Genomic DNA, 27040 nt, shown 5'->3' with positions numbered 1-27040 from the left:
AGAGCCACTTATAAATGCTTGAGCTCAGAAACACATGTTACTCCCATAGACAGTCCACTGGACAGAATTAGTCATATGATTCTTTTTTTTTTTTTTTTTTTTTTACTTAAGCTTATTTATTTATTTATTTAGTAATCTCTACACCCAACCCAGGGCTCGAACTCACATCCGCAAAATCAAGCGTTGCATGCTCTTTAAGAGTCCCATGCTCCTTAGACTGAACCAACCAGGCACCCCCAGAATTAGTCACAGGAGTCTACATAATCATAATGAGGCAGTGAAACATGAGAGAACACATGAATATTGGTAGTAAATGTTTCTGCCTCATTCTCCACAGGCTGGTAAAACAATGTATTATTCCATTTTAGAATTTAGACCCATTAAAGAAGTGTCTTGGAACAAATTCAAAGTTAGGGATACTCATTGAAACAATTATTTCATCTTATAAGGCAATCCTTACCATTAAACACACACACACACACACACACACACACACACACTTTTTCCCTCAGGAGAAATAATAGGAAATATTTATGTAGCACAGATTATGCTCTTCTCCAAGTACTTGCCAAATTTTAGTACATTTAATCTACTCAACTATCTAATAAGGGAGATCTTATTAGGAGTAACAGTCTTATTAACCCCTTCTTATAAGGGAATGGAAAAGTGTTAGAAGCCAATTCTCCATAGGTCTATGGCATTTCTGCACATTATACAAGCAGAGGCACCAGCTGTCTTTGTTCCGATCTTTAAGGATGTTTGTATAGAGAACGGCCTTGGAAAATAGAGATAGTGTCTCCTATAGTACAAGGCAGCATGTTTACTGTGCAGTATAAACAAGATATCTCCCCCTCTGGAGCAAAGGGCAGACATGCTTACTGCCCATTATAAAAGATTAGAATTCCCTAAGCTCAGGATTCCTCACCTGTAATGCAACCCATTTTGTTTCCAAGTGTCATCTGACTCTCTCCACATCTCTCTTTGGAAACTGGGGCTTAGGGAACCAGTATAAGGAAATGTTGATACTCTCTCTACAGCTATTACTGTGAGCAATAAAGTCATTCCCAAGAGCCCATGAAACTGTAGCAGGTTAACTTGTTAGCTTGAAAGTAGGGTAGAATCTCAAAGCCTTCACAATTTTTGACAAAAAGTTAATGTGCCTAAGGTCTGACAGCTCGTAGGTGGCATATGCAAGATTCAAGCCCAAGCTGTGTGGCTTAGTAACCGTGCTTTTAAATGCTCTGCCGTATGGCACTTCTCAAAGTGTAGTTCCAGAACTAGCATCATCAGTATCACCTGTGAACATGTTACAATGCAAATTCTTGGGTATTACCCCAGACCCACTGAATCAAAAGTTTGGGAGGGGGATGGGGGGTGGGGTGGAAGATGTGTTTTAACAAGACTTCCAGAAGATTCTGACATTAGAAGTTTGCAAACCACTGCTACACTGCATAAATTCACTGAATCTATAAGATTGAAGGAAATGGTATGGCTATATCCTGATTTACATACTGATGTGACTGACCTTTCATAACTCTAATAGATTTGAAGCACTAAGGGAGATGGTTTATAAGCCCTTGCATATAATTCTTAGGAAGGTAAGGATCTTTATATGGTGCAAATAAACATCACATGTCTTTTTAATAGGACTGCACAATATTTTCCTTTGGAGTCACAAATACATGTCCAGAATGCTAAATGAAAATACCTGCTTTTTTATTCCCATAATGATCAGAAAGAATTACTTAGCCAAGGAGAAACACTATTTATACTTTAGAGTCAAGCTGTAATTCTTGAAAAACAGGAAACCACACATCAACAAAGCCAACTCAGTGTACCATAGTGGAAAGGGCACCAGGCTTTGAGTCAGAGTCAAGTCACTTAACTTCTTCAACTCAATTTCCTGATTTTAAAATGGAAAATGAACTCTAACTTTAGAGTTGTAATTAGGCTTAAATGAAAGCTGTTGGTAAATAGATTTTATGCTACATGAACGTAAAATTCACCTGCAAGAGCACTTTCTCTTTCTTGATCATGGTGTTATCACATTTTCTCCAAAGCTTAGAGTACTGAGAGGCACACAGAAGATGTTCGATACTTATGAGGTATTAGGAATGAATATGAGGTATTATATGAATGATGTAACTGACTCCTCTGGGCTCCACTTGTCACAATAATTTCAGCCTTTTAATAGGAAAAAGTCACTCTAACAAGAAATCCTTAGTCATGTTTAAAATGGGCCAGCTAATTTAAGAAAATCAGCTGATTTTCTTCCCCTGGAGAACACTACTGAAGGAGTTCTGTACTAAAGTGAATAGAAACTCCTATTAGCAACCCTGATGGCCTTAGAACCTCTCAGTCTCAAGTGTACAATAATCTGTTGTGTCTATGTAAACAGTCAGGAATAAAGGATATGTACCTACAAAGAACTACATATTCACATTTACTTCTGCACTGTGGTAGAATTTTAATAAATGGATTATAGGGTTTATGAAATCTATTTTAATAAAATCTGAGAATCAATTCAGCATATATTAAAAAAAAACTGGGATAAAAAAGACAGCTAGAAAACTACTGCCAATTAAATATCATTTGGGAACAGAATTTGTAACTTAATAAGGAAAATATAACTTATGTACAAAACTCTGTACATTTATGTTCAGGCAGCTCCTTAATTTGTACTCTCTCCAACATACTTTCTCAATCTCCTGAAAAATTAGTTAATTATCTGGAGTCTTAAAATAGGGGAACTTCAAGCATTTATCTTCCACAGACATATCTAAGTTAGCTAATAAATTCAAGATGAAGGTCAGCTTTCAGTGTAGGGCTTTAATAGTAAGGACACTATCCTAATTATGCTGCCATACCTTCAGAAACACCTGCAGGGTATATTGTTCCCTGTGTGTGTCTTATAACGATCCAAATATTTATACATAAATTAGCTCTGCCTTTTAAAAAGTGAAAGCATAAGTCCATCTCAAGATTTGTACTTTTAAAAACCAATTAACTTCATAAATGATGATGCAAATTTGATGAAAACACAAATTACCGTGCAGCATGAAATTCCTTCCAAATGCTTCTTGAAAAAAAGGAAAAAATATATGGAAAACAAGGTTACCTTTTCTAAACCTATTTTTTTTACTTCTCAACTCAAGGCAATATAACTTCAACTAAACACTCACATAGCTACAGTGATTTGTAGAAGTTCCTAACAAACATGCAATTCATCTGTGTATCTTAATTGAACGGTACTCTTCCAAATTTAATCCAAAATCCAATTGAGATTCTTGGTTAATAAAACAGTTAACTTTTAGCTCAACCCACTGCTTGCAAAATTCAGTCAAACCAGATAGGAAATAGGAGAGACAGACAGTTTTGATGTAGTCTCTAACTACTACTGCTTCAAAGTACTAGGTCTTATAACCCTACAGTGAAACAGTGACTTCTGGTGGCAAAAAAAAAATGCATGCATACTCCACATTTTGCAGGAGAAAGCAATGTTTAAAATCACTGAAATTTTCTGACCATAAATTCTATCTTTGGATGATTTCTGTATTCTAATTTAACACGCTGTGATTCTTCAAAATTGTATTTTTACAAAGTTGAAGAGTTAAGCAAATCACAAATGCCAAAGTCACTACAGAAATTCAATTGCTATAGTGAATGAATAAAACCTGTTAACTTTGATATGTAACAGTTCATTTTCTTTCTGCAGGTGGAAAGCTGAGTTCACACCAACATGTCTGCAAGTCCCATACCTCCAGCCTCACCATCCCTGCAAGTTATATTTAGAAAAAGAAAAGAAGGGGAGGGTGCGGGGGATGGAAGTAAGCTCTCAATATCTAAACTTATTTTTTTTCAAAGCCTTGCATCCTCCTCTTCGATACTTCTTTGTCTTAAAGTGACCAAATCATCCCAAGTCCTTTCTGTGGTTCCCCCTCTTCTAAATTAGCTAAATTCAAATTCATTTTTCTAGTTTTACACAAGTATCAGGAGTTACTCTCTTGCTTTCTCTCCTACTCTCCCTTCCTTTTCTTGGGTTATTATTGTTTAGTACTTTCCATTACTTTTCTGCATATTTATCACCAATACAATATTTTCTGACACTGGCAAGAGACAAATTAAATTTGTCTTTAAATTAAAGCAGGAGAACCATCCAGAATTTTCAACTCTCCTGTGAATTTATTTCCAGAATATCCACTCAAGGAATCCTTTCCACTAAAGATGAAAGGCAAGCTAAGGAAATACATTAGACAGAGGAAGTAAACACTGAAACAGGGCCATGCCTAGATATGCTCAAGCCTCCGAGCAGAACTAGACTCCCAGTCCAAAGGTCTTTTCTTTTTCTATCTCCACCCGGAGCCTGACATAGGTAGCTCCAGGAGAAGTATCCCACCTCTGCCTACCTTCTACGAACTCTGCATGACCTTGCTCTGAAATAATCTTGCACGAGCAAAATTCCCACACCTCTCAGGCCGTTCGGTCGCCTGATGTTTTTCTGTGCCTCAATTTCTGAGCTTTTTTCACTTTGCAACTGTCTCAGGGAACACTGGGTCTTCGTCTTAATTACGGTTTCTCCTTGAAGGTTTAAATCTGTCGGGTTCCTCGACGGTGTATCATCTCCCCGGCCCCGCCCTCAACGTACACCAACAGGGTTAAAATTACCCCCATCTAACACTGAAAAAAAAACACACAGTTAAAAAAAACAAAAACAAAAAAAACTGCGAGCGCTCCCCCAAAAAGAGACGGGCTCCCGGAAGATACGGACATCTCCACCTCCAAATCCAAAGGTCTTCCTGAGACAATTTGCATAACAACAATGGGGTGTGTGTATAGAAACTCCTGGAAAACTAACCTAGTAAGAAAGTATCAAGGCGCTCGAAGGTATCTCGCAGATTCATTAACGTAACTACTATTACACCAAGGTGAAAGTACGATTCACACAACTCTCCCAATTTCTCTCCCTTTTAATTCGACGACCCTGGCGCACGCGACGCCTGAGGGCTCGCTAGCAGAAGTCAGAGGATCTGACACTGGCGTAAAAAATTAGCAAGAGAAATTAAGCAGTCCCACGTTCGGCAAACGGAGCCTGCCTCCGCCCCAGGGGCAAGTCTCAGAAGGTGCCTCCAACTTTCCCCTCCCTCCCTGGAGGCTGCGGACCACCGGCACATGCCTCCCTCTCAAGCACAATTAGATCGGACTGGAACCACTAAATTCTCTCAACTAGACGCAAGGGGGAGGGGTGACAATGATGAGGGGAGGGAGACTCCGAGACTCGGGGTGGAAGGGAGAAAAACCCCGTTTTTACCGCCCGAGAAACTTCTGGGACACTTTATTACGCAACCCTGAGAGCAGGTTCCAAAACCAAACATCTTTCCGCAAGACGCGGGGCGCACCAGCAGATGTCAGATCTGGGGGAGTGGGGAAGGAGAACGGGTCTCTTCCAGTGTTTCCCACCGCTCCACACCGTTTTTCTAGACGCTACCTGCCCTGGATTTGCAAATAAGGGTGGTGCGAGCCCCGCGTCTCCGTTGCGCGTTCCCCGCCAAGGTTCCCACCGGAAAAGTGGGAACGCCAGCTACTTGAGTCAGCGTGCTGGGAAGCAGGCAGCGAGGCGGGGAGAGTCTGGGCTTCCCAGAAGTCAGCGGCTGCGGCGTTCCGGGCCAGGCTGACCCCCAGCTCGGGGGCGCAAAAGGCTCCGCTTACCTTCCGGACCCTTGCTCCTCCAGTCGCAGGTCGTACGCCCTCTCCGCCTCTGCCCTCCCCTGACCTGTTGCGGTGGGGAAGGGGCGCGAGTGCAGAGGGCGTAGGGGAACGCGTCCCCCCGGGATTCAGAGGTGGTTCGTACGGGACTGGGCTCTCGAGCCGCGGAGGCGAAAATGCAGCTGCGCCCGCGACGCGCGCAGGCGGCAGCCCAGGGCGCAGGGGCCGCGCGCCAGTCCGCTCGCTGGCTCACCAGCTCCGCGCGCCAGCAGCGCCAGGACGCCGGGAGGCAAGGCCACGCCCTCCTCGGAAGGCCCCGCCCCGCCCTCACCCTGCAGCCGCGCTACGCGGATCCACCCGGCCCACGCCCTCTAGCTGGCGCCACCCAGATGGCTAGGAACATCGCCGCCCTCCCCGAGAAACCAGTGGGAGGATGAGGGGGAAGCAGCCGCTGAGGTTGGAGTACTGCAGTGACCGCACCGGCAGCGTGGGTGACCCTGCCCCAAGCTGACGTGGGGCACAAGAACCCTTTCGTTTTGCAAAGAGCTTCGGCAGGGTCAAGTTCTGACTAAAAGTGTCAAGGAGTCTTTCTGCAATCTCCTATACAATTGAAACAGATTCTGTGTCCTTTAAAGGAGATAACTCACATCTCGGGAGTATTTTACACTTTATAAAGGGCTTTTCATTCACAGGCCCGACTCATTTTCACAACAACCTTATAAAACAGGTACATCATTATTGTCATTTCCCAAACAATAAAATGGAAGAGCTGAAAATTAAGTGTTGTGCCAATGTCACAAGCTACACAGTGGCATGGGAAACAAATTTCCTGAATCCAACCTCTGGGTATCTACATTTCACCAGTCCAACCCCAGAAAATCCTAGGAGGGGAAGGACTTTGGCAAACAGAACCAAAGCTAATGTCTAATTAAGATGCTACCTGATTCCTTTTATGAGCATACCAAGAAAGCATTGTCTTCCTTGCACCGTCTCATCTCCCCAGCAAAAGAGATGCAGAAAGATTACATTGAGAGGCCCCTGAGTGGTTCAGTGGGTTAAGCCCCCGACTTCAGCTCAGGTCATGACCTCCTGGCTTGTGAGTTCCAGCCCCACGTCTGGCTCTGTGCTGGCAGCTCAGAGCCTGGAGCCTGCTTGGGATTCTGTGTCTCCCCCTCTGTCTGCCCCTCCCCTGCTCATGCTCTGTCTCTGTCTCTCAAAAATAAACAAGCATTAGAAAAAAGGCATTTTTAAAAAGTTTTTTTTTTTACATTTATTTCATTTTTGAGTGGCAGAGAGAGACAGAGCACAAGTGGGGGAGGGGCAGAGACAGAGGGAGACACAGAATCCGAAACAGGCTCCAGGTTCTGAGCTGTCATCACAGAGCCCGACTCGGGGCTGGAACTCACAAACTGAGCCGAAGTCGGACGCCCAACCATCTGAGCCACCCAGGGGCCCCTGAAAAAGGCATTTTTAAAGAAAGGTTATATCGAATGGCCCAGGTGGGTTTTTCCAATATCTTAACAGTTTAAAGTGGTGAAATTATTTGGACGAAGAAAATTACCTTATTCAAATGTAATATAATATGAATTAATATAATGTATGAAAATAACCCCCTCAGTGCCCTCTGTATTCTTTCTTCTGCTTTTCCTTCTACTTTTCTTCTTTCTTTCTTTTCTTTCTTTCTTTCTTTCTTTCTGTTTCTTTTTTGTCTCTTTCTTTCTTTTCTTTCTTTCTGTTTCTTTTTTGTCACTATTGCTTTGCCCCTCATTATTCCTTTATTGTGCACATGAATAGTGTTGATTGAAAACCCAATCAATAGATATTTGCATTTCCAAATTAAACATTTTCCCATGGATTGTTTTCCAAAATGCAACTCTTCTTCCTACTCCCTATGCTCCCATGATGATATTGATTTGGGTTACCTTAACAGCTAAAATAATTAAGTGGTCCCTGATGAAATTTGGTGTGCCCTAGATGAAAGCTTTGGAAGTCATCTCTGAGCAGAGTGGGACAGGAGTCACCTCTGACAGAGGATGTTTGTGTACTTCTTAAAACTTCTAATAGAGATCGGTATCTCTTCTAATCATAACAAATATTTTAACCTTTTTGTTATAGAACTAATATACTTCATTGTAATACATATACACATAATATTTTATAACGTAAAGGTCTTTACCATTCCTATCTAAAACTTTTTCCTTTGTCATATTGCTTTTTATCATCCTATGCTACTTCCTAATATGTTCAAACTGTGGTCAACTTAGTAAGTAATGTTGACTGAAGGTTTGATAATTTTATTTTCCTGCTTTTGGAACTGAGGGATGTAATTTTGCAAAATTTTTTGGCTGAAGATAATATAGTTTTGTCAGAGAGTAGTTCATTCCATTTATATGAATATTCTTAAGGTAATGTGCTAGGTGATAGGCCGTATCAATAACAAAGGTTCAATGCCTAGCAGAAACAAACATGTATGTAAACAATTCCAATATATACTTCTATTGGTTACTTTCTAGAAAGATGGTAGGTTATTTAAAAACACTTAAGTCAAAATTAACTTTTTCATAATAAATAAAAAGCAGGAGAGTTATTCCACTGAGTTGTTTGGATTTTTTTATTTTGTTTTATTTTCAAAAAGTTGCCTTTCTGGGGTGCTGGGCTGGTTCAATCAGATGAGCATGGGACTCTTTTTTTTGTTTGTTTGTTTATTTATTTATTTTGAGAGAGAGAGTGAGAGAGAAAGAGTGCAGGAATGCACTGGGGAGGGGCAGAGAAAAAGGGGGAGAGAGAGGATCCCAAGCATGCTCCACAGTATCAGTGCAGAGCAGGATGCAGGGCTCAAATTCATGAACTGTGAGATCAAGACCCAAGCCTAAATCAAGAGTCAGAAGCTTAACCAACTAAGCCACCCAGGTGCCCCAAGAGTTTGTGACTCTTAATCTCAGGGTGGTGAGTTCGAACCCTATGTTGGGTATAGAGATTACTAAAACTACATCAACTTAAAAAAAAAAAAAATTGCCTTTCCTCCTCTTCTATAGGTCACATTATATAAATGGTTAGTAAACAGGCTATTTTAAATAGTGATTATACTACATTTAAATTTTTAAAAATTATGACATAAACAAAAGAAAATTATGTAATAGAGATGCAGACGTTGAGCTTTATTAGCTATGCTTTCTTCTACTTCTTTATAGGGATTTGTAAGTTTATTTATTTTTGAGATGGGGGGAAAAGAGAGAGAGGGAGACAGAGAATCCCAAGGAGACTCTGCACTGTCAACACTGAGCCTGAGTTGGGGCTCAAACTCACGAACTGTGAGATCATGACCTGAGGTGAAACCAAGAATTGGATGCTCAACCGACTGAGCCACCCAGGCACCCCAGGAATTTTTAAATTACATTTTTAGTTCACTTGATGAAATTCTAGCACTTTTTTAATCTTGACAACCTAGTCACATATTTTTCTAATTGTTTCTGCTAAGGTAAAACAGGTCTCTGACATCAGTGATTTTTTTTTTCAACAGAACTAAAAGAAATATTTTTCCCTTTTTAAAGGGTACTTTTAAAACTGCCTCCTTATGTGAGGACTCCTGGGATGCTAGTTGACAATTGTCAGCCATGATTTTTCTTAAAATTTAAAGACAAGTGAACCCCCTGGGACTCACAGAAACTCATAGGCTGTATTCTCAGAGGGCCTGAATGGAACGAAGGGGCAGGAACATAATGTTAGGAAATGTGCCGGCATCACAACACAGACAGCTGTTTGCTTGGCCAACCTGAAGTACTCCTGAACTCTGCAGTCAGCAAGACAAGCAGTTTAAGTTAAGTTACTCCAAAATCACTGCGTGTCTATTTCAAAGGGATAATTTCTTCAAAGTGTAAATAAATCCTAACCAAACACTTGTAAAAGAAAACAAGCAACCCAGAATTGGGAGGTACGTAGATGAGGAGAAGGTGACCGTGAGGACAGAGCTGGAAGGATTAGCCTAAAACCAGGTAAAAGGAAGTGGAGGAAGAGCCAGTTCCCAAAAAAGAACACAAAGAGGGGTAGTAGGAGCTTGGGACAAAGATTACAAGGGGAGCGATAAGATGTAAGACAGGAAAGGTCAATAGGAAACTGCTGGTGAAGTACCCTACATGCCAACCCAGAGAGATTTCCTTTCATGCAAAGTGCAGTGGCTAGGAGATTTGATCAGGCTGCATTTTAGAAAGACTACTGTAGCTGCCTTATGAAAATGAGTAGGAGAAGGTAAGGCCGCAGTCATAATCCCCAAGGCCACGTAAGAAAGTGTGCTGAGAGCTCAACATAGATTGCAGGCAGATTCAGAAATTCCTAGCTTTCCATCTCAACCTGGGAGGCAGATATGCAAATACAAGCCTGCTATCTTTTGCTATAAAAAGAATTAGGTGCAATATTATTATAATCAAAATAACTGTCTTTGTTTCATCATAAATATTTAGCAGAAAATACGGTTCTAAATGACCTGACATCACTTTTTCTAGCAAGTACAATATGAGTTTCATATTGTGCTTTTTTTACTCATTGCTACTACACACTACTTCCCAATCCCAGTGGGGATTAGGAATATGTTTTAGTCATGTGATAATATTGTTAAACTGATTTCATATTTACAACAGTAATTTGAAAAATCCCAATGAATCTGGAGTGAAAGAATATGAGCACAACATCCACATTTTTCTCTAAAAAAAATTAATGCAGGGATTTAACTGAACTTCTACAATTTATCAGACATTTCACACACAAAATTTTACTTAATTCTCTTGAAAACATGTGTGTGTATCTAGTTTATGTATAAAGAAGGAATAAACTTAAGAGAGATCATTCATCGGGATCATGATTATACAGCAAATAAACAGAAGCGGTACTTGAACTCAGCTATTCTGTGGCTCGAGGTCATGTTCTTACCACTATACACAGAATTAGATCAGTATAAATATCTCAACTAATGTCTATTACAGTTAAATTCACATCAGCAGGACCAAGAGAGTTGGCAATGGATTTTTATTCTGACGGTTATATCTGGAGGGTTATGTCTGGAGGGTATAGGAAGAGGATAAGAAAATCTGAGTAATTATGGGAAAATCAAATAGTTGGGAAGTAGAAAAGGGAAAGAAATAAGAGTCAGAAGCCAGGGGTGCCTGGGTGACTCATTCCTTGAAGTGTCCAACTCTTGATTTTGGCTCAGGTCATGATCTCACAGTTCATGAGATTGAGCCCCACACTGGGCTGCTCAGTAACAGCATGGAGCCTGCTTGGGACTCTCCCTCTCCTTCTCTCTCTACCCCTCCCTCACTCACGCACTCTCTCTCAAGATAAATAAACATTAAAAAAAAAAAAGAAAAAAGTCAGAGCCAGAATATAAGAGCCAAATTATGGTGTCCCCATGGGAGCAGGATTGGCGGTAAGAGTACCCTACAAACTATGGTACTACTTCAAGCACTCAGTACTAAATGCTGTAATTCATAGTATTCTCAACCCATATCTCTCTTCTAAGTTACACACTATCATCCTCATTTGTTTGCAGGAAATTTCCACATGGTTGTGCCACAGGCAAAACCAACTCAGAATATGAAGAATGAAACACATAGTATTTCATTCTGTCCACCCATTCTTCCACAACCCATCCAACCCCATTCCTCCTAAGTTTTCAACTTTTGTTAATGGTGCCATTATAGACCCAGAATTCAGGTTCCAATGTCCATTACCTACCAAGTCATATTTACTTTCTATTTAAAGATCTCCCTCCCCTACAAGTTCCCTTCCCCTTTTTTCCTTGTATTTCTTCATTCTTTCATTGAATAGCTACTAAGTGTCAGGTACTAACAGTTCGATTCTGAGATATAACGACAAATAAGAGACTAGCCTTGTCTTGGGACAGTTTACATCCAGAAGGACAGTATGGAAGGCAGAATTCTATGATGGCCCCCAAGATTCCCAGTCCTGGTGTGTATTTGTTATTTAATTTTTCTCTCCTTGAGTGTAGGCGAGCCCAACCTAATCAGGTGAGCTCTTTTGAAAAAGAGGATCTAGGGGCCAAAGAAGAGGAAAGCAGAGATATTTGAAGCTACAGCAGAAGCTCTCCTGTTGGTTCTGAAGAAGCAAATTACCATGTTGTAGAGAGGGCCATCTAACAAGGACCTGAAAGTGTCTCTAGGAACTGAGAGTGGTCTTTGGCCACCAGCTGGCAATAAAATAGGAAGCCTGGTCATACAACTGCAAGGAAATGAATTCTGCCAAGGGAACTTGGAAATTGATCTTTTCTTGGTCAAGCCTGCAGATGAGGATACAGCTGGCCAACACCTTGATTTCAGTCTGGTAAGATCCTGTGCAGAGGGCCCAGGTAAAGATGCTGGCCTTCTGACTTACTGAAACTGTGAGGTAGTAAATGTGTGTTGTTTTAGACTGCGAAGTTTGTGGTAATTTGTTATGCAGCAGTAGAAAAGGCAGTAGAAAACAAAGAGAGAGATTCATTGTCAGACAGTCTGCCTGGTGCTATGAGAGAGGTATGTAGAGGATGCTCTCAGAGCATCAATGGGGCATTTAACAAACGCTGATGGACTCAGGGAAGACATCCTGCTAGACGCAGAACCTAGGATGATAACAAAGGGAAAGAGGGAGTTGGGGGAAATGTGAGTCATCAGGAAAGGGCACAATGCTGTGTGGGCAGAGGGAGCTAAATACAAGTCCCAAAGTGATAGTTCATGGTGAATTGGTGAATTTTAGAAACTAGAAATACTTCAATATGTCCAAAATTAGGAGGGAAATGGTAAAAGATGAGGATAGAGATGTAAGAAAGGGTAAGAAAAAAACAGCACTTGATCATTTACTGATTGCATACTATGCGGTGTGATCTCGGCTGAGGTGTTCACAGTAATCCCCAGTGATATATCCATGTGTGCTGCTTGATTGATTGTTTGCCTCAAATCCAGCCCCTGCTCTTCCTCCAGTCTGCTGTGAATCACAGGGGGTTGTTTCTTGCAAATCACCTTTCCCAGGTTTCTTTGCTGGGAAATTGATTCTGTCTAGGTTTGGCCAATAGATGTCACTGGGAGAAGACTGCAGGACAGGGAGAGAGGAGACTCCAGAGCATTTCTCTTCTCTCTCTGCTTTGGGCACAGCTGTGACCCAGTGGCTGCACCTCCTCTTTAGCTCTGGTTCCCACACATCCTGATCAGCAGCTCTGCCCCCTGGGCTCTGGTAACACTCTCTTCCCTTAGTCCCAGCCTTGGAAGTGGTCATTGCTTTCTGCAATTGCTTAATCCCTGGATGACCTTGCCTTCCCATTTGGTCTTTCAGCTCTTCAGTCTGTACCTGTAACTAGTTCCCTTATTAAATTCTATTAAATTACCTGGCATGCATGTTATTTTTCTAATTGGATCCTCACTGAATCACCATGTTTTACAGACAAATAGACTGAAATTCAGAAAAGACTGTGCAACTTGCTTAGTATCCCACAGTTAGGATATTGTGGGGCTGAGATGTAGACCAAGTATAGCGACTCTGTCGGGCTGCATCATCTCTCTGAACTTACATCACCATAACACCATACAAAGGAGCTCACTCCTTTGTATTTCACTATTCCAGTAGCTCTGAACTGTTCTCCATCCCTCCTCTGTCTTCTATCTCTAGTCTGTTCTCACAGGGCTGATACATGAGTCCTCCTTAAGCTTATCTCTGGTCATGTGACATATCTGGCAGTTGCAAAGAGAACTAAGCACCAACTCCCCCTTCTAGACGCCAAGCTTCCCAAAATAGTTCTTAATCAATCTTTCTGGCCTCACTTTTGCTAAATATTTTGCTCTACTGAAATCTACCCTTGATTTTCACTTCTATATCTTTTTTTTTTTTTAATTTTTTAATGTTTTTATTTATTTTTGAGACAGAGAGAGACAGAGCATGAGCAGGGGAGGGGCAGAGAGTGAGGGAGACACAGAATCTGAAGCAGGCTCCAGGCTCTGAGCTGTCAGCACAGAGCCCGACACGGGGCTCGAACTCACGGGCTGTGAGATCATGACCTGAGCTGAAGTCGGACGCTTAACCAACTGAGCCACCCAGGCGCCCCTATATCTTTGCTTATACTATTTCTGTTCTCTTTAGCTAGAATGCTATCTTTTCATCTTTTGAAATAATATCTCTCTCAGTTCTACCTATTGATATAATATTTGCCCTTCAAAGCTTATTTATTCATTGATTCAACAAACCTGGACAAGGCACATTCTAGGCCTTCAGGATAGAAAGAAGAAGAAAATTGTTACTATCTTGTAGAGTAGGGATTGACAAAGTTTTTCTGTGAGGGCCAGATGGCAAGTATTTTAAATGTTTAAACTTTGTGGATCACACCGTCTCTGTTGCAACTACTCAACTCTTCCATGGTAGCACAAAAGCAACCATAGATCATACATAAATGAATGAATATAACTATTCCAATGAAACTTTACTGCAATATAACTATTCCAATGAAACAGATGACAAGCTGGATTTAGCCCATGGGCTGTAGTTTGCTGATCTCTCCTATAGAAACTCACATCAAACAAATGGAAAAGCTAGCAAGAAATGATAATGAATAAAACATAGCAAAGAGATGTGGAGAATAGAAATAGTAGAGTCAGCATCTTTGTAAGAGGAGTCTCAAAAGACAAAATTTTAAAGAAGAAGAGGAGGATATATTTGAAGAAATAATAGTTAAATTTCTCACAACTAATGAAAAATGAATGATTTCAGATCATAAAATGTCAAAGAGAGGAGATAAGGAAAAATCAGACCTAGACAGGTTATAGTGAAAGAGTACTAGAGATAAAGAAAAAATCTGAAACTTTCTAGAAAGAACATACAATCTACAAAGGAATAAGAATCATACTAATATTAGTCTTCTCAACAGCATACTGGCTGCAGGGAGGCAAAGGAGCAATATATGTTAAGTACTGAAAAAAACTTAAGCCAAAATCTTGTATTCAACCAAATTGTCTTTCAAATATAAAGGCATAGGAAAAGTGATATTCAGCCTCAAGTATACAAGTTCTCAGAAAACTTGCCACACGAAGACTCACACTGAAAACATTTTTGAGGAAGTACAAAAATGAGAAGAAAAATTGAAAATCCTGATGTGCTCTAAGAGATATCAGGAGTTTGTTGTAGCCTTAAAAAAGAAAAAGCAACTGGAACCAAAGAAAAAAGACAAAAAATATCCATTACATTGCGGAACTAAAATCCTAGATATTATTAATATAACAGATGCTTTGAGAGGATATGAAAGGGAAAGGAGAGCATGCTAATATATATTTATTAGGACAATAATACAGAGGTGACAAGTTTAGGAAATGAATAGGAAGAAAATAAATAAGGTTATGTTTGTATCAGTCTGGATACAGAAACCACACCTATAATTTATCAGGAAATATTTAATGTAACAGTCATGAACTAATAAAAGGTGGTTAACTATTAACAGAGGTAAAAGTTAACTCTACGGAATAGCAAATGTAAACAACACTATTACCTCTAAGCTTGAGGGAGAATATCCAAGAGAAAAAGAAACTTGGAACAGATTCTATCCCCCAGGTGAGGCTGAGATTCAAACCTCCTTGGAGAGGGTAAGGCTATAGTCTAAAGAAAAGTTCAGTGAAGTGCTGCAGCCCAGAACTGGGGGGTAGCCTATATGTCAGGGGTGGTCAACTGGAAGCCATTCATTTAGGGTGGTGGTGAAATGTGCCACTGGGTCTTCACAAGAGACATCACAGGAAGATCTGAGAAGCCACCTTCTCTGCTTTGTCTTGCAGTGTCCCTCCAGTGCCCTCTGCTGTAAGGCCTAACATTACACCTGCTAGCAAACGAATTGTTTACAAGGTCCAGCTCCAAGTGACTTTGGAGCTGACAGGCAATAAATTGATAATAAGCCTCTCCCAGTTTTTTCCCCTATTCAGTGTTGTCATTATTCATCCATGTTCATTGTGTATAGTTATTGAATATACTGCCTTGAGCACCCTTCCTAAATATATTTTTCTTTCATTGTTTTTTTGGGTTTTTTACTATTTTATGGGTTGAAGAAAACTAACAATAATGAAAATGACTTGGCCCATAGAAATGGAAAGTAATTGTGTCAGTGGAATGCAATTTATTATTTCCTGGTGATTAGACCATTTTGTATCTTTTTGTAAATTCATTCTAGCATTCCTTGTTGCCTATATATGTGTGGTTATTTGAATTCTCCTTTGATCTAGTTGTAACATCTTATTGGCTTCCTCATTAATTAATGAGGTAAACAAAACTTCTGATCCCTTTTCATTTTATATCTGTATGAGGGTTATATTAACTTTCAAAACAAATTGTATCTTAGATAAGTCAGTCCTAGGCGAGATCGGGCACGTTCAGGGTGGTATGGCCATAGACTAATAAGTCAGTCCTAGGGTAGCCAAACTCATAGAGTTACAATGTAGAAGGGTGGTTGCCAAGGCCTGGTGGGAGAACATGGGGAGTTATGATTTAATGGGTACAGAGTGTCAGTTTGAGAAGATGAAAAAGTTCTGGAGAAAGATAGTGGTGAGGGTTGTACAACAATGTGTATGTAGTCAATACCACCGAACCCTACACTTAAAAATGGTTAAAATGGTAAATTTTGTTATGCATAGTTTACCACAATTTTAAAAATAAAAAAATTTTAAAATTATACTTTAGGGGCCCTGCCTAGCTTAGTTGGTGGAGCATGAAACTCTTGATTTTGCGGTGGTGAGTTTAAGCCCCATGTTGGATGTAAAGATTACTTAAAAATAAAAAAATCTTTTAAAAAAATTATACTTTAACACTATGTTAATTGCTTTTCAAGTTCAGTCACAATTTTACTATTCTATTACCTAAAGACTAAAGACTAACTTGCAAAGTTAACCTCCAAAAATTTATATATGAAATAATAATGGAAGAAGAGGGGCACCTGGGTGGCTCAGTTGGTTAAGCATCTGACTCTTGACTTTGGCTCAGTCATGATCTGTGAGTTTGAGCTTGCTTGGGATTCCATCTCCCTCTCTCTCTGCCCCTCCTCCCCTGCTCCTTTCTGTCTCTCTCTCAAAATAAAAATAAATAAATAAAAAATAAAAGGTTTAGTAGAATGTTAAAGTATCAAAGTGTGGATATATGGATGTTTGTTGTAAAGTTCTTTGAACTTTAAAAAAAATAATGGAAGAAAGAAAATGGTTGATATTTACAAATGAACGCACGTACACAACAAATGAGGAAATATGCAAAACTGCTACAGTCCTTGTTTTTGTAACTGGTCACAAGGCCATAGTTGATATTTATGATCCCCTTCTTTCACTATTTATTCTGTATTTCCTTTGCTCTCAGCCAGAAGCTCAGCTGGTCAATTTCCTAGTGGAGTGACCTAAACCTACCTTCCTTAAAGCATCTCAGTCCTCAATATTCCTGCCGCTTCCCTTTTTGAATATGGTTTTTTTATTAACACTTACTATTGGGCATGGAAGTACTAAGAGATGCCCCAGGAAATGCACTGGGTTCTGGATATAGTCCTACTTGTACTCATGGGTTAGCAGCAACCTAAATTCCCTCTTGGTAACTGGGATCAGTCCAGCAGTAGAGAGATTCCTTTTACTGCCTTTCGGTTTTGTGACATAAGAAGCCCAAGAGAGCCAGCTGGCAGCCTTACTTTCCAATTTAGAGCATGCATTGTTGTGTCCCCTGATGGAAGCATTCCTCCCTTTGGAACAAAGACCTTTAATTTTTTTTATTTTTATTTTTTTTAGCATTTTTATTCATTTTTTGAGAGACAAAGAGAGACTGTGAGCAGGGGAGGGGCAGAGAGAGAGAGAGGGAGACACAGACTCTGAAGTAGGCTCCAGGCTCTGAGCTGTCAGCACAGAGCCTGATGCGGGGCTCGAACCCACGAACTGTGAGATCATGACCTGAAATCTACTGCTTAACTGACTGAGCCACCAGATGCCCCTGGAATGAAGACCTTTAAAAACAGCAAATCTCAGAGCTGCATGGATGGGAAGCAAAAATTTTGTGAGTAGATTAGGTGATATAATAGTGAGAGGATCTACTCCCACCTACATCCCTTGATTCCCAAATCCACGTATTCTGGCTGTGGAGGAGACAGCACTATGTAATGACCTCTGATTCAAAGTATGCACTGCATTTTTCAAGACAGAATCCTGTCTCTGAAGACGTTGTCTCACATCTGGTACCATAACTGAGTTTTCAGTAAGCAATTCCACTGTTAAGTTAAAGTAGCCACTTACGGATGATGCAGTATGTGGTAGGACCACTTAGTTCTATAGGCTTAAGTTCACTGCTGTATTTCTATTGGTATGAAATGAGTTTCTTGATCAGACGCAGTGCTGTGCAGAATCCCATAATGGTGAATAAGACATTCTGTGAGTCTATTGATGGAGGTCCTGACAGAATTATGGATAGAGAAGACATCTATACCAGGAATATGTGTCTATTATAGTGAGGAAGATTTTCTGCCCTCTCAACAATGGAAGGATTCCAATGTAATCAACCGACTACCAGCTGGCTGGGCAATGGTGCCTTATCAGGGGGCCAGTGCTGGTCTCTGCTGTTGGCAGATAAGGCACTCAGCAATAGCATTAGCCAGGTCAGCCTTGGTAATGAGAAGTCCATGTAGCAGAGTCTATGGCTAGCTTCCATCCCTGCCATAGTCTTTATTCATGGGCCCATTGAAAAAGCACTGGGTGTCTGGGGAAAGAGGTTGTCTGACATCCACAGAACATGCCATTTTGTCCACTTGATTATTAAGAGCCTCCTCTGTAGTGAATCTCTTTTGGTGATCATTCACACAGACAAAAATATATTCGCAGTCTGTGTCCTTTCCAGGAAGACCACCAACATTCTTCTTCTCCATACTTTTTTTCAATCTGTGTACTTAGCCCTAACCATCCAATCAAATTGTTAGCAACCACACATGAATAAGGGTAGGTACATAATCTGTCTTCTCACATCAGACAAGGCAGATATATTAGTTTCCTCATTTCTAAGTGACAAATGAGGCGGCTTAGAACAACAAAAGTTTATTGTCTCATAGTTCTGGAGGCTAAAAGTCTGAAATCTAAGTGTTAATAGGGCCATGCTCTCTCTGAAGGCTCTAGGGACTGATTATTTCTCTCCTCTTCCTAGATTCTGATGGCTGCTGGGACTCCTTGGTGTTCCTTGACTTACAGATGTATCACCCCAATCTTTGCCTCTGCAGTCACATGGCATTTTCCCTGTGTATTCGTGTCCAAATTTCCCTCTTCTTATAAGGACACCAGTTACTGGGTTAGGGTCTACCTTAGTCCAGTATGACCTCATCTTAACTTGATTACATCTGCAATGATGCTATTTCCAAATAAAGTCACATTCATAGGTTCTGGGTGGACATGTATTTAGGGATAGGACACTATTCAGTTCAGTACAGTAGACAATCCTATTATGAGCATTTCCCTTCCCCATTGCCCATTAGGGTGATTTCTTTCTTTCTTTCTTTCTTTTTTTTTAACGTTTATTTATTTTTGAGACAGGGAGAGACAGAGCATGAACAGGGGAGGGTCAGAGAGAGGGAGACACAGAATCTGAAACAGGCTCCAGGCTCTGAGCTGTCAGCACAGAGCCCGACGCGGGGCTCAAACTCACGGACCGCGAGATCATGACCTGAGCCGAAGTCGGCCGCTCAACCGACTGAGCCACCCAGGCGCCCCTAGATGATTTCTGAGTGGAGTTTTGCCTAAGCATATTGCAATGAAGTTAAAATTTAATTACAAAAGGATATAATTTCACATATTTGAAAATTAAGTTACATATTTCTAAATAATCTTTATGTTAAAAAGGGAAGTGCAGAGTAAATTAGTACTTAGAAATAAATGATAATGAGGGGCACCTGGGTGGCTCAGTCGGTTGAGCGTCTGACTGTGGCTCAGGTCATGATCTCATGGTCCTTGAGTTCGAGCCCCATGTTGGGTTCTGTGCTGACAGCTCAGAGCCTGGAGCCTGCTTCAGATTCTGTGTGTGTGTGTCTCTCTCTCTCTGCCCCTCCCATGTTTGTGCTCTGTCTGTCTCTCTCTCTCTCTCAAAAATAAACAAACATTAAAAAATTTAAAAAAAATAATGAAAATACTACATGTAAGCACTTTTGGATCACAGATAAGGCAGTTCTTAGAGAAATAAATGATAATTTACATATATTTATTAAGAAACAAGATAGTTTTAAAACAAAGCAGCTAAATAATTACAGTATGTGAAAAACAGTAATATCTAAGAAACAAGAAGGAAGCAAATAATAAGAAAATAAATAAAACCAATAATATTTTTTAAAAGACAGAAAATACTAATGAAATATTAGATGAAATGAAAATCTCTGGCAAGATTGAGAGAGAGAGAGAGAGAGAGAATAGAATATGAAAAGGGGGAAATTAACCACAGTCTCAACAGAAATGAAAACTTAATAAAAATAATATTATGAATAAGTATATATAAATAGATTTTTTAAAGTTCTTATGTATTTATTTTTGAGAGAGAGAGTGTTAATGGGGGAGGGGCAGAGAAAGAGGGAGAGAGAGAGAATCCCAAGCAGGCTCTGCACTGTCAGCACAGAGCCTGACCCAGGGTTCAGATCCATGACCTGAGCCAAATTCAAGAGTCAGATGCTTAACCAACTGAGCCACCCAAGCACTCCTGTAGGTAAATACATTTTAAAACCTAAATGAAGGGCTTAGTCAGTTAAGCATCCAGCTTTGGCTCAGGTCATGATCTCATGTTTCATGAATTGTAGCCCTGCTTCAGGCTCTCTGCTGTTAGCATAGAGCCCACTCCAGATCCTCTGTCTCCCTCTCTCTGACCTCTCCCACTGGTTCTCTCCCACCTCCTCCTCTCAAAATGAATAAATAAACTTAAAATAAAATAAATTTAGACTAAATGAAATGGACAAAACCCACGAAACACAAAACTGCAAAAATAATGCAAGAAGAAAGTAGGAACTGGAAAAGATCGATAAGGATTAAACAAAACATAACAAAGTCTCAAGGCCTACATGGTTATACAGATAATTTTTACCCAAAGTTTTTTTTTTTTTTTTTTTAAAGTAATCTCTATACCAACATAGGGCTTGAACTCATAACCCTGAAATCAAGAGTTACATGCTCTCCCAAATGAGCCAGGCAGACATTCCAATTTCTACCCAAGTTTTAAAGTATAATTAATTTAATGTGTAGTATATAATTACTTAACAGTGAACATGAAAACAAATGGAGAAATCTTAAATATATTCCTTTGAGATCAGGAAAAAGAAAACACTGTCCAATATTACTGATGATATTACTGTCTTGATCAATGGTATTAGGAAAGAAAAAAAAGCTGATGGGATATAAGAGATAAAACTGTAATATTTTTCCAGATAATATAATCATCTATAGAGAACAACCAACAGAATCAAATTATGAACTTAGAATAATAGAGTTGAACAATGTTTCTGATACCAACACAGCATACACAAATTAGTTTCATTTCTCTACATCAAAAACAGTAAACTAGAAGATACAATTTAAGAAAAGACACCATTTAATTTAGCAGCAATATACTTATGGAGAAAAATGTCAAACTGTAATAAATGACCTGGGACCAGAGGATGATCTGAACAAGTGAGAAGATATTCCATGCATTTGGGTGGGATAATAATAATAATAATATTATTATTATTATTTTAATTTTTTGAGAGACCATGAGTGGGGGAGGGGCAGACAGACAGGGGAACAGAGGATTCAAAGTGGGCTCTGAGCTGACAGCAGCGAATCTGATGAGGGGCTCAAATTCACAAACCATGAGTTCATGACCTGAGCCAAAACCAAGAATCAGATGCTTAACTGACTGAGCCACCCCAGGCACTCCTGGGATAACTTATTAAAAAGATACTAACTTTCCCAAATTAATCAATAAATTCAATGTAGATTCCATCAAAATTTTAGTCGAAAATTTTAAGGAATTTGTTAACTTACTCACAGAGAAGAGTAAAAGTCCATAAATAGCTAAGTCAACCTTAGAAAAGTAGAATAAAAAGTAGGTCTTGCTTTATCAGATATTAGGGCATATTACAAAGATGCAATAAGAAATACTGGATGTTGTTAACACAGAAATAGATAAGAAACTAAGTTGCCATATGGAAACAATAAAACTGGATCTCTTCCTAACATTATGTACAGAGGTAAACTAAAGATTATTTAAGAGCATAAATATGAAAGATGAAAATATGTATTAATAGAAGAAAATGTACAATTTTTTTCAGCAAGGAACTTGGGAGGTGAGAGCTAACCACAGACAGTGACAGTGGGGATGGAAGGATCACATAGAAGATATTTGGGAGGTTACCATTGACAGACTCTTATCCAACTCTCCCTTATACTGCTGTCTCAGAGTTTGGAGGAGATAGCAGAAGTGGGTATAAATGTATAAATGTATACACATATACATTGCTTTATATTATGTAGTTATGCGTAGTAATTTTGTGGCAGAGTGTTATAAAGGGAATTCAGTTTGTAGTCAGAAGACCTGAGTTTAAGTCATAGTTCTTTCATTAACTAAGTGTGACCATGAGCCTTAGTATTCTCAGCTCCATAAAGTGGATGGTCAAAAAAAGATAAAACCTGTTATGAACTAAATATAGAGCTCAACCTACCATTACTCAGTTTTTTCCACTTGGACATCCTCCTTCCTATTATAGTTGACTTTGGTAAATGTCTGTATCTGGGAGTATTCTTTCTTTCGCACATTATAGATAGCTCAATCCAAACAGGATCAGACAAAACAGCAAAACAAAGAGAGGAGGGGGAATTATTACCTCTTGTAGATTTAAAATCCATGAGTAGATGTAACATCTAGCATGGCTGAATTCAGATGCTCAGAATAGGTTTTAGGAAGCTGTCTTGCTCCATCTCCTCGTTCTGTTCATTGGGTCAGGTGTGCCCCATCTGTTCCGAGAAGTTTCAGGCTTATGTCTTCACAGTCCCAAGATGCAAAACACTTCTTTTGCTATAAACTCTCCCAAAGGTTCTGGGATATATGCTGTTTGAGTTAACTTGATTCCTTCTTTCATCCTTGCGCCAATCACCGTAGCCAGACTTATTGCTACTTATGGTGGTACTTATGTTGATCAGTGTAAGCCAATAGCATGTGATCATTCCTTGAACTTGGGGTGCGGTCAGGTGCACCCAAACAATGAGTACTAAAAGTGGGGTGGGGTAGTTTCCCAAGGAAATACAGGGCTCTGAAATAAAAAAGGAGAAGAAGAAGTTTGTGGTAGAGAAAAAGAATAGGTATTTATTATATATTTTCCTTTTCTTTTGTCTTTATTGTTCATTTTGACAAGAAAATATATACAAAAACATTGCAGGAACCAGAGACCATTGCAGAGACCTGGTGATTAGCCCCTGGGGAGGGCCCTGACTTGAATTCAAGGAATTCTCATGGGTACATGAGAGATAGGGTTGTGTAAGAAGACTAACTTGCAAGTTGGTAAAGGCTCTTCCTCACCTCCTGATCAGACAGAGAACTTTTTTTTTTAAATGACTTTATTCAGATATAGTTCATACCATACAATTCACTCATTTACAATGCACAATTCAATAGTTTTTTGGTAATTTACAGAGTTGTGCGACCATTATCACCATCAATTTTATTATTTTTTTAAGTTTATTTATTCATTTTTGAGAGAGCATGAGTGGGGTAGGGACAGAGAGAGAGGGGTAGAGAGAATCCCAAGCAGGCTCCGTGCTGTCAGTGCAGAGCCTGACGTGGGGCTCGATCTCACAAACTGTGATATCATAACATGAGCCAAAATCCAGAGTCCACGCTTAAACAAATGAGCTACCCAAGTGCCCTAGAAACTCTACATCCTTTAGCTATCATTCCCCCTCCCCTCAATTCCCCCATCCCCACCAGCCTTAGGCAACCACTAACTATTTTTTGTCTCTATAGATTTTTGTATTCTGGACATTTAATATAAATAAAATAATATAATATGTGATCTTTTGTGACTGGCATCTTTCATTTAGCATAATGTTTTAAGGTACATCCATGTTGCTACATGTATTTGTACTTCTTTTTTATGGTTGAGTAGCATTCAATAGTATACGATGGAATACTATTCCATTGTGTAGATATATCACATTTCAGATATAGATATATCACCCATTCACTCATTGATGGATTTTTGGATTGTTTCTAGCTTTGGGGACTGTTTTTAGGTGGAAATATATTTTCATTTCTCTTGGGTATATATTCAAGGGTGGAATTACTGGGTCAAATAGTAACACTGTGTAACTTTTTGAGGAACTGCCAGACTATTTTGCTAAGTAGCTGTATCACTTTCACCAAAGTTCCAATATCTCCACACCTTAGCGTGATCTTTTTATTATCTGTCTTTTAAAATATTACAGCCGTACTAGTAGGTGTTACGTGGTATCTCATGGTTTGTTTTTTTTTTTTAATTTTTTTTTCAACGTTTTTTATTTATTTTTGGGACAGAGAGAGACAGAGCATGAACGGGGGAGGGGCAGAGAGAGAGGGAGACACAGAATCGGAAACAGGCTCCAGGCTCCGAGCCATCAGCCCAGAGCCTGACGCGGGGCTCGAACTCACGGACCGCGAGATCATGACCTGGCTGAAGTCGGACGCTTAACCGACTGCGCCACCCAGGCGCCCCGGTATCTCATGGTTTTGATTTGTATTTCCCTAATGGCTAATGATGTTGAGCATCTTTTCATATGCTTGTTGGCCATTTGTACATCTTCACTGGAAGGTCTATTAAATATATATATATAATATATATATGTTATATATATATATTATATATATAATATATATATATAAAATATATATATATGTATATAAAGCTTATATATTATATATAAGCAATTGTCTTTTCACTTTCTTGATAGTGTCCTTTGAAGCACAAATTTAAAATTTTTGAAGTCCAATTTATTCATTTTTTCCATTGGTCAGTTGATTTTTAACATGCTACCCTTGTTGCTTTTTTTTTTTTGTAATTATTTTTTTTTGAGTATAGTTGACTTCAGGTGTACAACTTATTTTTAATTTTTTGTTTATTTGCTACACTTGTTGCTTTTAAACCTGGTACTTGGTACAAAAGCTTATCTCAAGCTTACCTCTGTTTCTTTTATACATAAGATCTCACAAGTACTTCAGGTGAGTCAAAAGAATGTTTTTAAAAAAAAAATGACTCACAAGCATGGGACATCAGAGCCTGAATAAAGTGAGAAGGACCTCTACTCAGGGGTGGCCAAATGTGAAAGGTTAGAACCCAGAGAAACTAGGAGAATATCCATGCATGGGGATGATTCAGAATTGGGTGCGGGAGCCCAAAAAAGGAAGGAAGGCAACCACACATGGGAGCATCCTGGTGTGGAGAGTCAGAACCTGAATAGGCAATGAAGGGCATTCATGCCGGGGTGGCTCAGTGCACTTGAGAGCCCAAATGGCATGAGAGGGCTTTGATACTGAGAGTACAGTAGCCTGGAATAGAGTATTTGTATAGAAGTGAGATGAGAAGGGTATCTGCATGGGGTGGGCGGGGGGGGGGGAGGGGGGGGAGAGGACAGTGGAGGTAATGGGAGATTGATTATATTCAGGAATATTGATAAAATGTTAAGGATAACAAGGGCCAGGTTCCCACAATTGGAGAATGGATTAAAAGTATACAAAGGACGAGAGGTGCCTGGGTGGCTCAGTTCGTTGAGCATCTGACTCTTGATTTTGACTTAGGTCATGACCCCAGGGTTGTGGGATCAAGCCCATGTTGGGCTCCATGTTGAGTGTGGGGCCTGCTTAAGATCCCCTCTCTCCCTCTGCCCCCTTCTCTGCTCATGTGTGTGCTCTCTCTAAAAAAAAAAAAAAGTATAGAAAGGAAGAAAACTAGAATGAAATTTGTGGTGGATTAGAATTGGAAGTATTGGTGTAAACTCACAGTTTTTAATATAAAAAGATCAATATAGAAATGTACATGCATTTACATATATGTATTCACATATACATGTCCATTCATGCATAAATACATATGTACACACATGTATTGATTAGAAACGCCTCCTGAAGGAACTTGGAAGTAGTGACATCTCAATAGTAATGAGCAAAAACAGTCCCCAGATCTTGGTTTCTAAATATCATTCTGAGAGCCAGTGAAGCAGCTTACATAAGGATAAAGGTGGGCATTGACTATTGGGAGACTGTTCATTTCAGGAAGGCAGAGTGGGGCCATTTACAATGGGGGCACAGGGGCCTGTAGTGGCTTGGAGACCAAGCTTTGGATCCACACCAAGAGTGAGTTGGATCTCAGTTCTGGATTTATCAGCTAAGTGATGTATTGACAATAGGTTCCTTAACATTTCTCAGCCTCAGCTCCTCATTTGTAAATAGGACAATAGAAAATAGAAAGGGAAAAAGTAAGTCAAATGCCTGGCACGTTGTAAGCACTTAGTATTCTTACTGGGAACACCAGGAAGGCATATTGTAGTAGTGAAAATAAATCACAGAAATCAACAAAAACAAAAAGACTCTGAAAACTTTCCAAAATCTTCATCTAAGCTCAGAAGGCCAGGAATTTGGTGGAGTTCCAGGGGCTTTTCAGTCCCGTATACCAGCTATGAAATTAATGTGTAATGCTTTTGTGTTAATTCTGCCTATTAATAAAATTTATGATACGAGATCTGACCCATGTGTTGGATAGTCCGAAGAGTGGGGTGCCACATGGGGTGGGATGATAGGAATTATGCCAATTTGATTTCATTTCAGAGAACTAACTAGCTGGGGAAATTCCTATGGAAGTGGGCTGCCACTGGGATCTCCCTACTGCTCAAACCAGAGTCTTCTGTTTCCTTCCTCCCTCAATAGTGCTTACATCTAATAAGTCATCACGCCTTTTCTTCTCAGTTTCCCCATAGTTGTTCTGCTTCTCTTCACCACCACTCTGGTTCCAGCCTTCCATTCTGACTTGGTTACTTTGTGAAAAACTTTGTAACTGGTCTTCTTGTCCCTAGTTATTACATCTCCAAACCACCCCTATCCTGCCACATAGTAAGTTCCATTTTTCCAAGGATTAATCTGCCCACACTGAAACTCCTCAAATCCTATTTCTTCCATGATAAAATTTGCCTTCCTTAGATGGCATTCAAGGACCTCCTGCTATGCAACCAGCTACAACCAACAGAGGCCATTCACTCCCTATTCCTTGGGACCATATTTCACATTTCTTTTTTTTTTTTAATTTCATTTTTCATATTTCACATTTCTATCTACACTTTTCACCTAAGCC

The 27040-nt window shown here is 39.7% G+C and overlaps 1 long non-coding RNA gene across 2 annotated transcripts in view; it reads right to left on the bottom strand.

Moving 5' to 3' along the window:
- LOC132693055 (uncharacterized) overlaps positions 1-27040 on the bottom strand; it is a 62157-nt gene that overhangs the window by 9677 nt on the left and 25440 nt on the right. For both annotated transcript variants that reach the window (XR_013555215.2, XR_013555216.2), the window contains one exon: positions 22553-22978. This is a non-coding gene — a long non-coding RNA (uncharacterized LOC132693055). The remainder of the gene's footprint in view (positions 1-22552; positions 22979-27040) is intronic.

The sequence above is a fragment of the Panthera onca genome, chromosome B1, assembly GCF_046562875.1.
Source record: "Panthera onca isolate mPanOnc1 chromosome B1, mPanOnc1 haplotype 2, whole genome shotgun sequence".
In the NCBI taxonomy this organism is placed as follows: domain Eukaryota; kingdom Metazoa; phylum Chordata; class Mammalia; order Carnivora; family Felidae; genus Panthera; species Panthera onca.
Note: the sequence above shows the minus strand (reverse complement) of the source record. Positions and strands in the feature narration are given on the sequence as shown.